Below are 14,246 nucleotides of genomic sequence, written 5' to 3' on the forward strand. Positions count from 1 at the left end.
GAACCCTAGATTAGGTTGTCAGGCATCTGTCTTCAGAGGCCTGTTCTGGAATATGAACGTATGATACAGCATGGGGTCCATGAGCCACACAACACTACATCTCCTGTCCCCAGAAGGAAACCGTGCTCTTCAACCTGTGTTAAACACTCAGTGTAGGAGAATCCTGCATGGCACCTTAGCCACCAACACATTCTAAGATCTACCTGGTAACAAACCAGCATTGTGACCCATCTGCAAAATATTCCATGTCAACTCAAGGCCTTGGTACTTCACCCCAGAGCCACCCTTAAGATCCCGCCATGTTCCTCAGCTGCATTGGTCAATGGAGGTGTGCTTTCTAGGCATCCATGCAGAAGAGCTTTGTTACCCATATTTTTCACATGGGGTATCATGGAGCAAACAAACCAGACTCCACCTGTCCAGTAGAAAAAGCAACCTTGCTGTTTGGAGCAACTCACTTGCATCAGCGTGGGGAAACCTCCATGGTCTCTCGATGCCACTCCTCCATTTCTCGGTCATCATAGACACAAACTCCAGTGTGAGTAAACATCTGACATCCACCTTAACTCAGGTGCTGGATATTTCGTTTGTTGGCCATCATATATACAAACTCCATCGTGAGCAGACATCTGACCCTCGTCCATACTTAGGTGCTGGAGATCTAAAAAGAACCGCTGCACATTGGAACAGCCATGTGTTCAGCACTGAGATTAACCATAACTTGTGTTTTCAGCCTTCTGTTCTAACACTACTTGCCTTCAAGCCCTCCATATTTGGAATTTGGGAGCCACAATGCAGCCTTACGACTGCCCACCAGAAAGAAGGAATGCCCTATGGGTCTGCGCATAACCCCACATGAGAATTCACCTGCACAGTCCTCTATGGCACCCTAATATCATAGGACACCCTGTGCACTAATGCTCTGTCTGAAACAGCCCAATCCCCGACCTCCTGGCAGCCACACAGATAGAGAGCCCCATATCCGGCAGGTGTGACTTGTCTTGACCTGAGTCCTTCATCTCATACCAACCTGGGTATTCACGTACCTGTCCCAGAACATAGTTCAAATTCCTGCACATGGGGGAACTTGAAGCATGAAAGAGTACTCCTCCTTCCCCATGGCAGGAAAACTAAATGTTGAGATGGAGGTCCAACCCTCAGATTGGGATCCAGGTGCATGGAATAAGAGAAAATGCCCACTCACGAAGGGCAGCTGGGCACAAATAGACATTGTGACCCTCACCCTGAGACCCATTTCCAACATGTCCGTGTTGGAGCTGGAGCAGGGCACCACAGAGGGGGCCTGTCATGCCCATAGGCCCAAATCCTAAGCCTTTGTGGGGTTATCCAGGCGCAAGGACTCAGAAACCATCTCTGGAATCCCTGTTTTGACAGGAATCCAGGCACGGTAAACTGTGCTCTCTCCTTCCCCCAGTAAGACATCAAACTCTTGGGTTCTGGGCAAAATCCCCAGAGAGGTAGAATATCCCATGGACATATGAGGACACCCCACCACTCTGAGGCCATCCTAGACACAATCCAGACAGAAAAGCCTTTGCTCCTGCCTCCCAGCCGCACGAAATTCAAATCCCGAGGAGCTGCCCTAGGGGCTGAAGATCGGGCCTGCCATCATCCTGCCTCTAATTTCTTACCCAATTTTATGTCTGAAGACTTTGGTCCCAGAGCCCTAAACCACATGCCCTCCAGGATGGTGCCACCAGAACCACACTACATCACTGAGCCTGCTCTCCGGAGCAACCTCTGCCCATCTCAGTGTCCCAAACTAACAAGATAAAGAGAAACCTGCAAGGCCCCTGAGCCCACCCGAATTTCATAGGCCGCTCTGGAAAAAATGCACATTCTGACACAGACTCAGCACTTACCTAGAGGAAGACACGCAGGTCAAAGGCCCTGAGTCCGAAGGTTGAACATGACATGCCCCTACAACCACATCAGAACCCTAGCCTAAGTGTTCAGGCCTCTGTGCCCAGAGACTGGTTCTGGAAATTCAACATATGATCTGACATGTGGTCCCTGAGCCATACACGAGACCCCCTCCTGTCCTGAGAAGGAAACCTGGCTCCTGGGAACTGGGTCTAACCCTCAGGTTGGAGAATCCTGCATGGCCACAGACCCACCACCACATTCTAAGGTCTCCCTGGACACTAAGTAGCATTGTGACTCGTTAGACTAAGAACATCCGTCAACTTAGATCACTTGGAAATTGGATCCAGAACCAGCAAATCAAGCCTGCCATGTTCCTCGACTGCAATGGTAATGCAAGGAAGGCTTCCCAGGCCTCCATTCAGAGAGCTCTGCTATCGAATCTTTCCATATGAGGATCCTGGAGCCCTCTAAGCAGACTTCCCCTGTCCCACAGTAAGACTCCTTACTGTTTGGAGCAGCTCACAAGGTCCTGCTTGGGAAAACCTCCAAGAATTTTTTAGGCCACCCCACAATTAGTTGACCATAATGGATACAAACTCCAGCATGAGCAGACATCTGACCCTCTCCCATACTCAGGTGCTGGGGATCTCGACAAAACAACTGTACATTGGAATGGCCATGTGCTCAGCAATGAGCTTATCTGTGGCTTGTGTTTTCAGACAGCTGTTCTCACACTCCTCGCCTGCAAGCCCTCCATATTGGTAATTCTGGAGCCCCAAGGCAGTCTTCTTCCTGCTCACCAGAAAGAAGAAGTGCCCTATGGGTCTTCACAGAAACCCACATGAGGATCCTCCTGCACAGCCCTCAAAAACACCCCAAAATAATAGGCCAACCTCTGCACAAATGCTCTGTCTGACACAGCCTGATCCCCGACCTCCTATCAGCCACCCAGATAGTGGGTCCCATATCCTGCAGGTGGGTCCAGCCTTGGCCCGAGGCCATCATATCGAACCAACGTGGGTATTTAGGTACATGTCCCAGACTTAGCTCAAATTCCTGCCCATAGGGGAACCTGAAGCACAAAAGAGTAATCCTCCTTCCCAATGGCCAGATAACTGAATGTTGAGATGGCTGTCCAACCCTCAGAGTGGGAGCCAAGTGCATGGCCCATGAGACTACGCCCACACAGGATGGGCAGCTAGGCACAAACAGGCATTTTGACCCTCAGAATGAGACCCCTTTCAAAAGAGCCCCCTTGGGAGATGGAGCAGGATCCCACAGAGAGGGCCTGTCATGCCCCTAGGCCCAAAACATAAGCCTTGTTTGCGTTTTCCAGGTGCCTGGACCCAGAACCCATCTCCAGAATCCCTGTTTGGACCCCTGAGATGGAAAACAACATTTTCCTCTTCCCCAGAAGACATCAAACGCTTGGGTGCCATGAAGAATCCCCAGAGTGGAAGAATATCCTGTGGAACCATGAGGTCACACCTCCATTTTGTGGCCTTCATAGACACATAATGCAGACAGAAAAGCCTGTGCTCCTCTCTCCCTGCCACCTGAATTTCAAATCCCAAGGAGTTTCCCTCAGGGTCTGCAGATTGGGACTGCCATCACCTCGCTCCTAACTCTTACCTGAGCTTGTGTCTGAAGTCTTTGGTCCCAAAGTCCTGACCCACATGCACTCCAGGATAGAGCCTCAAGAACCACACGACATCACTGGGCCTGCTCTCCCGAGTAAACTCTGCCCATCTCCGTTTCCCAAAATATCCAGATTAGGAGAAAACTGCAAGGTCCCTGAGTCCACCCCAATTTAACAGGCCACTCTGAAAAAAATGCACAGCCTGATGCGGCCTCATCACCTACCTCCAGGATGACACACAGGTCAATGGCATGGAGTCCGAAGATTGAACCTGCCATGCACCTACAACCTTATCATAACCCTAGCTTAGGTTTTGAGGCCTCTCTCACCAGAGGCCTGTTCTGGAAATTCAACATATTGTCCAACCTGTGGTACGTGAACCTTACAAGAGAACACCTCCTGTCCTGAGAAGGAAATCTGGCTCCTGGGTACTGGGTCTAATCCTCAGGATAGAGAAACCTGCATGGCCTGAGAGCCACCACTACATTCTAAGGTCTCCCTGGACACGAAGCAGCACTGGGACCCGTTAGACTGAGAACTTCTCTCAACACAGATCACTTGGAACTTGGAATCTGTGTCATTGGATCAAGCCTGCCCTGTTCCTCAGCTGCAATAGTAACACGAAATGGGCTTCCCAGGCCTCCATTCAGAGAGCTCTGCTATTGAATCTTCCAATGGGGGACCCTGGAGCCCTGTAAGGGGACTTCTCCTGTCCCGCAGTAGGACACGTTGATGTCTGGAGCAGGTCACAAGCTCCAGCTGGGAAAAACCTCCAAGAATTCTTCATGCCACCCCACCATTCGTTGGCCATCATGGATACAAACTCCAGCGTGAGCAGACATCTAACCCTACCCCGGGTGCTGGAGATCTTGAAACTACTGCTGTACATTGGAACAGATATGTGCTCGGCAATGAGCTTAACCGTAGCTTGTGTTTTCAGACTTCTGTCCTCACACTCCTCGCCTGCAAGCCCTCCATCTTGGGTATTCTTGAGCCATAATGCAGACATCTGCCTGCTCATCAGAAAGAAGAAGTGCCCAAAGGGTCTATGCAGAAACCCCACATGAAGATCCCGTTGCACAGCTCTCAACGGCACCCCAATATCATAGGCCGCCCTCTGCATGGATTCTCTGTCTGACACAGCTCGAGCTCGACCTCCTGCCAGCCACCAAGACAGCGGATCCCATTTCCTGCAGGTGGGTCCTGCCTTGGTCTGAGGACCTCATCTCGAAGCAACCTGGGTATTGAGGTACCTGTTCCAGAACTTAGCTCAAATTCCTGCCCATGGGGTACCCTGAAACACTAAAAAGTACACCTCCTTCCCCATGGCAGAAAAACTGAATGTTGAGATGGCTGTCCCACCATCAAAGTGGGAGCCAAGTGCATGACCTTTGAGACCACGCCCACTCAGCATGGGCATCTGGGCACAAAAAGGCATTGTGACCCTCAGCCTGAGAGCCATTTCCAAAAAGCCCTTTAGGAAGCTGTACAAAGTGAACATAGAGCGGGCCTGTCATGCCCCTAGACCAAAATCCTAAGCCTTGCTGGCATGATCCAGGCTCCCAGACCCAGAATCCAACTCTGGAATTCCTGTTTGGACGGGACCCCTGACACAGAAAACCGCACTTCCCCAATTGCACAGAAAAACACCAAACTCTTGGGTGCTGGGCAGAATTTCCAGATAGGTAGAATCTCACATGGACCCATGAGGCCACCCCTCCATTTCGCGGCCCTCTTAGACAAACAAATCAGACAGAAAGACCTGTGCTCCTGCCTCCCAGCCATCTGAATTTCAAATCCCAAGGAGCTGCCCTAAGGCTCTGCAAATCTGGTCCGTCATTACCTTGCTCCTAACGCTTACCTGAGTTTGTGTCTGAAGACTTTGGACAAAAGTCCTGACCCATATTCCCTCCAGGATGGGGCCTCCAGGACCACACCACATCACTTGGCTTGCTCTTCTGAGGAATCTCAGCCCGTCTCAATTTCCCAAACCCACCAGATTAGGAGAAACCTGCAAGTCCCCTAAGCCCACCACAATTTCATAGGACGCTCTTGAAAAAATGCACAGTCTGACACAGCCTCAGAACATACCTCCAGGAAGACACACAGGTCAATGGGAAGGGATGAATGGCCTACGACCATGGCGGGTCCAATGTGCTGGGTGTGCAGCCAGCTGTCTCGGTGTCTGTCGGAAGGTCTGGGCTCAGGCTATGTAAGACAGAGCATTAGTGCTTAGGGTAGCCTATGCAATTGGGGTGTTGCCGAGGGCCGAGCAGGTTGATTTTCATTTGGAGTTTCTGGGCAACGCCATAGACAATGTTTTTCTTCTGGTGGTCAGGCAGGGTGTTTCGTTGTGGCCCCAGAATTTCCAATCGAGAGGGCTTGTGGGCCAGGAGTGTGAGGATGGAAGTCTGAATACACAAGCTAGGGTGAGGTTTGGAGCCAAGGGCACGGCAGGCCCACTCTACAGTGGCTGAATCGAAATCTCCTGCATCTGAAGTCAGGGTGAGAATCAGACGTTGGCTGAGGCTGGAGTTTGTGTCCATGATGGCACCTTCATGAAGCGGAGGCCTCATGAGGCCAAGGAAGTTATCCCACACTGAGTTTGGAAGTTGCTCCAAAACACAATTTTCCTTCTGCGAGACAGTTGAGTCCTGTTGGATGGCTTCAGAGCAGTTTTCGAAGGATGGATGCCTGTACAGCATGCCTCGCATTCCCATTGGCCATTAGCGACAAGACATGTTAGATCTGATGGCTCTGGGGCAAGCTTCCCAGGGGGCTGTGCTGAAATGGACTCTCCTGAGGATGCGTCATAATTTGGGCTTCTGTCCATGAAGACCTTGGAATGTGCTGGTGGTTCAGGGGCCCTGTGGAATTCTCCTACCTGAAGGGTTTGATACAGCTCCAATAAGAAAGCTCCCAATGTGGAGTCGAGAGAGTTTCGGTTTGTTGCTTCAGAAAAGCCCCATATGCTGGTCTTCGAAACCTGTCCTCTGAGGAGGGACACCTGGAAACCAAAGCTAGTGTTCAGATTAAGGCCTAGGGGCCTGTCCGTTTAAATCTTCTGTCTCTGGGTACACTGTCTGATTTTCTAAGTGGAGATAGTTGCACAGCTGTTGTCAGAGTGCCCCTCTTAGTCCAGGGCAGCCTACACTATCGGGATGGCCTCAGGGGTTTTGGAGGTTTTTCCTAACCTGTAGGGTTGGGGTTAATGGTTTGGACACATTTTCCTTGGAGAGGACAGCCACAGTCTTTTGTTGTGGCTCCAGAGGCCCTAGCCTGGAGGTCGTGTGGGTCCAGGCTGTGGGGACAGAAGTATGAAAACACAAACTTGGCTTAGGTGTGGCACCGAGGGTATAGCAGGCCGGATCTACAGACCAAGAGGGGAGCTCCTCGGCTTATGAAAGAACGGCGAGTGGGAGATGTTCCCTCAGGCTTTTTTCTCTGGATGTTCTCTCCAGGATAGCCGTGGATTGTAGGGTTGGCCTCAGGGACTATGGATGAGTATCCCTCTCTGGGGATTTGGCTCAGCTCCCAAGAGTTTGGGATCATTTTGTGGGAAAGCTGGAGTCCTGTTGTCTGGCTAGGGTGTCTCTCCAAGAGAGGGATTCCAGAGCAGAGCCCCAAGTACGAGCGACTGGAAAACTCAAACTGGTGTGGATTGGGATCATAGGGGTTTGTCAAGCCCCATATGCGGGCTCTTGGTCCAGGCACTGAGAGGCCTTACTTCGACATGGGGCTCACACTGAGGGTCACAATGCCAGTTTGTGCCCAAGGTGGAACTCAAGAATGGGCGTGGCCTCAGGGGACATGAAGGTTTCTCCTACCCTGAAGGTGTGACTCCATGCCAACAGCAAGCTTTACAGCCATGGGGAAGGGGGAGTTCTGATTTGTGCTTCAGGTACCCAACTGTGGGGGGATTTGATATAATGTCTAGGTTCAGATGTCTGAAAACCCAGGTTGGGAATAGGTGACGGCCTAAGGCCATGGCGTGTCCTATGTGCTGGGTGTGTGGCCAGCTCTCTCCTAGTCTGTCAGGACGACTAGCCTCAGGCTATGCCAGACAGAGCATTAGTGCTCAGGACAGCTTATCCAATTGGGGTGTGGTCAAGGCCCGAGCAGGTTGATCCTCATTTGGGGTTTCTGGTGAGCCCTATAGGGCAAAGTGTTTCTTTTGGTGGGCAGGCAGAGGGCTGTGTTGTGGATCCAGAATTCCCAGTCTGGAGGGCTTTTTTGCCAGGGGTGTTTGGAAGGAAGTCTGAAAACACAGCTAGCATTAGGTTTGGGGTCGAGGGCACAGCAGGCCCTCTCTGCAGAGGCTGAATCGAGATATCCTGCATCTGCGGTCAGGGTGAGTATCAGACGTTGCCTCAGGATAGAGTTTGTGTCCATGATGGCCCCTTCCTAAAGGAGGTGGGTGCTTCATGAGGTCAGGAAGGTTTCCCTATGATGGGATTTGTGAGCTACTCCAAACCTCAAGGTTTCCTTCTGCAGGACAGTTGAGTCCTATTGGATGGTTCCAGGATGCCCCATACGGAAAGACTCGAGAGCAGGGATCTAAGCATGGTGCCTGGAAACACCACCTCACATTCCCACTGTTTGGTCGGGATAAGACAGGCTCAATCTGCGGGCTCTGGCGTGAGATCCCAAAGGGTTGAGTTGAAATGGACTTTCCTGAGGATGGGTCTTAATGTGTGTTGATAGCCATGGGGCCCTTGGAATGTGGCGGTGGCTCAGGGACTCTGCAGGGTTCTCCAACCTGAAGGGTTTGACACAGCTCCAACAACAAAGCTTCCCATGTGGAGACAAGAGGTGTTCTGTTTGGTGCCTTAGGAAAGCCCCATATGCTGTTATTCCAACCCAGGCCTCTGAGGAGTGACACCTGAAAACCAAAGCAAGAGTTCAGATTAGGCCTAGGGGTTTGTCTGGTTCAATTTTCTGTCTCTGTGAACATCTGTCTGCATGCCTGCATGGAGGTTGTTGCTCAGCTTGTGTCAGAATGCCCCTGTTTGTCCAGGGCGGCATACAGTAGTGGGATGTCCTCAGGGGCCTTGAGGTTTCTCCTATTCTGTAGGTTTGTGGACAACGGAATGGGCACAGTTTCCTATGAAAGGGCAGGCACAGTCTTGTGCTATGGCTCCAGAGGACCCAGCCTGCAGGCTGAGTGTGAAAGGGCTGTGGGGACAGACGTCCGAAAACACAAACTCGGCTCAGGTTTGGGACCGAGGTTATGGCAGTCCTGATCTCCAGTCCGTGAGAGGAGCTCCTCTGGATATGAAAGGAGGGCGAATGGGAGGCGGTCGCTCAGGTTTTTGTCTCTGGGTGTTGTGTCCATAATGGCCGTTTAATGTAGAAGTTTCCTCATGAGCCGAGGAATAATCTCCTTCTCTGGGAATTGGCCAAGCTCCCAAGTTTTTGGGGTCATTCTGTGGGAAGGGAAGAGTACTGTTTTCTGCCACAGGTGTCCCCCCAGTAGAGGGATTCTAGAGCAGAGCAGTGGGTACTGACAACTGGAATACCCGCCATCTGGTTAGGCCTGGGTGCCTATGGGCATGGCAAGCCCCATATGCAGGCTCTTGACCCAGCCACTGAGAGGCGTTACTTGAATAAGGGACTCATGCTGAGGGTCATAATGCTGTTTGTGCCCAAGGCGGCCCTCAAGCATGGGCCTGGCCTCATAGGCCATGCAGGTTTCTCCTACACTGAAGGTTTGACTCACTGCCAACAGCAAGTTTTCTTGCCATGGGGAAGGAGGAGTTCTAACTTATGCATCAGGTTCCCCCCTGTGCAGAGATTGAAGGTCTAGGTTCTGATGCCTGAAAACCCAGGTTGGGAATGGATGATGGCCTAATGCTGTGGTGGGTCAAATGTGCTGGGTGTGCAGCCAGCTGTCTCAGTGTCTGTTGGAAGGTCTAGGCTCAGGCTATGTAAGACAGAGCATTAGTTCTTAGGGTAGCCTATGGAATTAGGGTGTTTCTGAGGGCCAAGCAGGTTGATCCTCATTTGGGGTTTCTGGGCAATGGTATAGACAGTTTTTTCTTCCGGGGGGCAGGTAGAGTGCTCCGTTGTGGCCCCAGAATTCCCAATCGGGAGGGCTTCTGGGCCACGAGTGTGAGGACGGAAGTCTGAAAACACAAGCTAGAGTGAAGTTTGGGGCCAAGGGCACGGCGGGCCCACTCTGCAGAGACTGAATCGTTATCTCCTGCATCTGGATTGAGGGTGATGATCAGAGGTTGGATGATGCTGGAGCTTGTGTCTGTGATGGCACCTTCATGAAGTGGGGGCTTCATGAGGCCAAGGTGGTTTTCCCACACTGAGTTTGTGAGTTGCTCCAAATTACAAAGTTTCCTTCTGTAAGACACTCGAGTCCTTTTGGATGGCTAAAAGGACATCCCATACGGAAGGACTGGAGAGCAGTGTTTGAAGGATGGATGACTGTACAGCATACCTTGCATTCACATTGACTATTTGCAATAAGACATGTTTGATCTGCTGGCTTTAGGGCAAGCTACCCAGAAGGCTGAGTTGAAATGGACTCTCCTGAGGAGGGGTCATAATGTGGGTTTGTTTCCATGGAGACCTTAGTATGTGCTGGTGTTTCAGGGGCCCTACAGTATTCGACTACCTGAAGGGTTTGATACAGCTCCAATAAGAAAGCTCCCCAAGTGGAGATGAGAGAGGTTCTGTTTTGTGCCTCAGGAAAGCCCAATATGCTGTTCTTCCAACACGGGCCTCTGAGGAGTGACACTTGGAAACCGAAGAAGAGTTCAGATTAAGCCTAGGGGCCTGTCCAGTTCAATCTTCTTTTTCTGCGGACATCTGTCTGCGTGTCTGCATGGATGTAGTTGCTCAGCTTGTGTCAGAATGTCCCTGTTTGTCCAGGGAGGCTTACAGTAGTGGGATGTCCCTAGGGGCCTATCCAGTTCAATTGTTTTCTATGTGGATATTTGTCTACGGGTATGAGTGGAGGTTGTTGCTCAGCTGTTGTCAGATCGCCCCTGTTTGTCCTGGGTGGCCTACACTATTGGGATCACCTTGGTAACTTTGGAGGTTTCTCTTAATTGGCAAGGTTGTGGCCAATGGAATGTGCAGAAATCCTTTGGAAAGGGAAGGCAGAGTTTTGAGGTGAGGCTTTGGGGCAGAAGTCTATAAACACAAACTTGGCTTAGGTTTGGGGACGTAGGTAAGGCAGGCCCATTCTACAGACCATGAGGAGAACTCTTCGGGATATGAACAAATGGCGAGTGTGAGACAATTGCTCAGGCTTTTATCTCTGGATTTCGTGTCAGCGATGGCCGTGGAATATCGGAGAGGCCTCATGGTGCATGGACCAGTCCGTCTCTGTGTATTTGGTCCATTCCCAAGAGTTTTGGGTCAATCTGTGGGATGGGATGAGTCATTTCTGTTTGGCTATCTCAGGTGTCCCACCAAAAGAGGGAAACAAGAGCAGAACCCTGGTGAGGGGCGAGTGGACAAACCGACCTCTAGTTAAAGATTGGGGCCTAGGGGGATGGCAAGTCCAATATGCCATCTTGTGGTCCAGCCTCTGAAAGGCCTTATATTAGGACAGGCCTCATGCTGAGAGTCTCAATGTGTGTTTGTGCCCTCGAAGCACTCAAGCAACCAAGCCCCAGGAAACCCCAATATGCTGATATTGGAAACCAGGCCTCTGAGAAGAGATACCTGAAAACCAAAGCAATGGATCTGATTAGGGCCTAGGGGTCTGTCCCGTTCAGTCTTCTTCTCTGGGGACATCAGTCTATGGTATGAGTGGAGGTAGATGATCAGCTGTTGTCAGACCACCCTTGTTTGTCCCAAGCGGCCTACACTAATGGGATGGCCTCAGGGACTTTGGAGGTTTCTCCTAATTTGTACAATTGTGGACAATGGAATGGACAGAATTCCCGTGGAGTGGGCAGTTGCTGTCCTGATGTGTGGCTCCAGCGGCCCCAGCCTGGAGGGTGTATGGGCCAGTACTGTGGGGACAGAAGTCTGAAAACACAAACTCAGCCTAGGTTTGGGGACATAGGTATGGCAGGCCCGATCTACAGGCTGTGAGGTGAACTCTTCGGGATATGAATAAAGAGCGAGTGTGAGGCGCTTGCTCAGGCTTTTGCCTCTGGATTTTGTATCATCGATGGCCGTGGAATGTTGGGGAGGCCTCATGGGCCATGGACGAGTCTTCCTCTCTGTGGATTTGGCACGATCCCAATTGTTTTGGGTCAATCTGTGGGATGGGAAGAGTCCTTTCAGTTTTGTTACCTCAGGTGTACCACCAAAATAGGGATTCCAAAGCAGAGCCCTGGGGAGGGAGAATGGGCAACCCGAAATATGGTTAAAAATTGGGGCCTAGTGGCATGGCAAGCCCAATAGGCTCTCTCTTTGCCCAGCCACTGAGAGGCCTTACTTGAGGACTGGGCTCACGCTGAGGGTCACAATGCGTGCTTGTGACCAACGAGGCCCTCAAGCATGGGCAGGGCCTAATAGACCACACTGGTATCAACTACACTGAAAGTTGGACAACATACCAACCACAAGGTTTCTTGCCATGGGGAAGGAGTTCTGATTCTGCATCATGTTCAACCCTTGGCAGTGACTGGTGATAAGGTCTAGGTTCTGAAGTCTGAAAACCGAGGTTGGGAAGAGATGATGACCTAAGGTCATGGCGGAGCCGTTATGCTCAGTGTGGGGCGAGCTGGCTGGGCGTGGGTTGGAAGGTCCAGGCTTAGGACGTGTCAGAAAGGGCATTAGTGCTCATGGCACTCTGTATAATTGGGATACAGTCAAGTGGCGTGGAGGTTGATCCTATTTGGGGTTTCTGGATAGACCCAGAGGGCAATGTTTTTCTCCTGGAGAGCAGGCAGAGTTCTGCATTGTAGTTCCGGAATTGCCAAACTGGAGGGCTTGTGGGCCAGGAGTGTGAGGACAGAAGTCTGAGAACACAAGCTAGGCTTAGGTTTCTGGGCGAGGGCACGGCTGGTACACTCTGCAGAGCTGATTCGAGATCTCGTGCCTCTGAAGTCAGGGGTGAGGATTAGATGATCGCTCAGGTTGGAGTTTCTGTCCCTGATGGTCCCTTCATGACGGGGGTGGGATTAAGAGGTCATGGAGGTTTTCCCACGATGTGATTTGTAAGATGCTCCAAACCACCAAGATTCTTCTGTGGGAACATTGAGACCTGTTCTTTGGCTCTTAGACTTTCCATATGAACGATTCTGAGCTGGGTTCTAAGGATGAATGGCTGGGCAGTCGACCTCTCATTCCAATTGTCTCCTAGCGACCAGACAGTTTAGATCTGCTGGATCTGGGGGAGCAACCGAGGGGGCTGAGTTGAAATGGACTCTCCTGTGGATGGGTCCTAATATGGGTTTGTGTCCATGGAGACATGGAATGAGGCGGTGGCACCGGGGCCCTGAAGGGTTCTCCTAACCAGAGGCTTTGACACATCTCCAACATGGAAGTTTCCCATGTGGAGACGAGATTTGCTCTGATGGGGCCTCAAGAAACAGCATTATGCTCGTATTGGAATCCAGGCCACTGAGGAGATATGCCTAGAAACAAAGCAATGGATCCAATTAGGGCCTAGGGACCTATCCGTTCCAATTACCTCTGGGGACATCTATCGACGGGTCTGAGTGCAGGTAGGTGCTCAAATGGGCTGAGATTGCCCCTGTTTGTCCTGGGCAGCCAACACTATTGGGATGGCCTAGGGGACTTTGGAGGTTTATCCTATTTGTAGGGTTATGGCCAATGGAATGGGCAGAATTTCCTTGATGAAGACAGGTACAGTTCTCAGGTTTGGCTTTAGTGGCCTGAGACTGCAGGGTGCATGGGCCAGGAATGTGGGGACATTTGTCTGAAAACCAAACTTGGCTTAGATTTAAGGACATAGGTATGGCAGAACTGAACTACAGACCGTGAGGAGAACTCTTCAGGATATGAACAAAGGGAGAGTTTGAGGCGCTTGCTCAGACTTTTATCTCTGGATATTGTGTCACCGATGGCCGTGGAATGTCCAGGTGACTTCATGGGTAATGGACGAGTCTTCCTCTCTGGGAATTTGGCCCTATCCCAAGAGTTTGGGGTCATTCCGTGTGATGGGAGGAGTCTTCTTTTTTTTTTTTTTTTTTTTTTTTTTTTTTTTTTTTTTTTTTACTTTTGGTGTCCCACCAAAAGTGGGATTCCAGAGCAGAGCCCTGGGGTGGGGCGACTGTACCAACAGAAATCTGGTTAAAAATTGGGGCCTAGGGGCATGGCAAGCCCATTAGGACATCTAATGGTCCAGCCACTGAGAGGACTTACTAGAGGACTGGACTCACGCTGAGCGTCACAATGCGTGTTTATGCCCTCACAGCACTCAAGCGTGGGCGGGGCTTCATGGTGAACGCTGGTTTCTCCTACTCTGAACATTGGACAACATGCCAACCACAAGGATTCTTGCCCTGGTTAAGGAGGAGTTCTTATTTCTGCATCACGTTCACCCCTTGGCAGGGTTTGGAGTTAAGGTCTAAGTTCTAAAGCCTGAAAAGCTTGGTAGGGAAGAGATGGTGAGCTAATGCCATAGAGGTTCCAATGTGCTCAGTGTGCGGTCAGCTGTCTGGGTTTTGGTCAGGAGGTCCGGGCTCAGGCTGTGTCAGACAGTGTATTAGTGCCTAGGTTAGATGATATAATTTGGGTATAGTAGGGTGCCTTGTTGGTCTATCCTCATTTGGGATATCTG

The sequence above is a fragment of the Neovison vison genome, chromosome 7 (assembly GCF_020171115.1).
Source record: "Neovison vison isolate M4711 chromosome 7, ASM_NN_V1, whole genome shotgun sequence".
NCBI lineage: Eukaryota > Metazoa > Chordata > Mammalia > Carnivora > Mustelidae > Neogale > Neogale vison.